Consider the following 529-nt stretch of genomic DNA (forward strand, 5'->3'; position numbering starts at 1 on the left):
CACAGCATGAAGTCCCGGATGCTGGTCTTTTCAGCCGGGGAATTTAAAGCATTAAAAGCCCTGACCCAAAATAAAAGGAAGGGGGCCAAAAAAATGCTATCACTCACGAAAATATGGCCATTTTTATCTGCCTACGATGTGCTCAGCATGAACACTTGAAAAAAAAAACCCGCAGCATTTTCCCCCGACTGCATCAACATTTTTAAGTGTGGAAATCCATCTTTCCTCTAACGAGCTCTGGCAATAAACATTTTTTTTCTCCTGTTATATGCGATGAATATGCATTTTGGGTCGGGAGGTTTTTGGCTCGAGGTGCTGAGCTCGGGGTTTTTTTTTTTTTCCTTTTTGAGGGAAGGGGGGTAGGGGTTGGAGGGGGGTGGGCGAGGGGTATGGGGATTGGAGGGGGTGGGGGTTGGGGTGGGGGCAGGGTCGGCAAGGGGAAGGGATTGTAAGACGAAGAAGGAAGGGTGGAGGAGGAGGGGAGGTACAAGGGGCTGAGGATGTCAGATTTATATATGTGTGTATATGA

This window comes from Penaeus monodon, chromosome 31, assembly GCF_015228065.2.
Source record: "Penaeus monodon isolate SGIC_2016 chromosome 31, NSTDA_Pmon_1, whole genome shotgun sequence".
NCBI lineage: Eukaryota > Metazoa > Arthropoda > Malacostraca > Decapoda > Penaeidae > Penaeus > Penaeus monodon.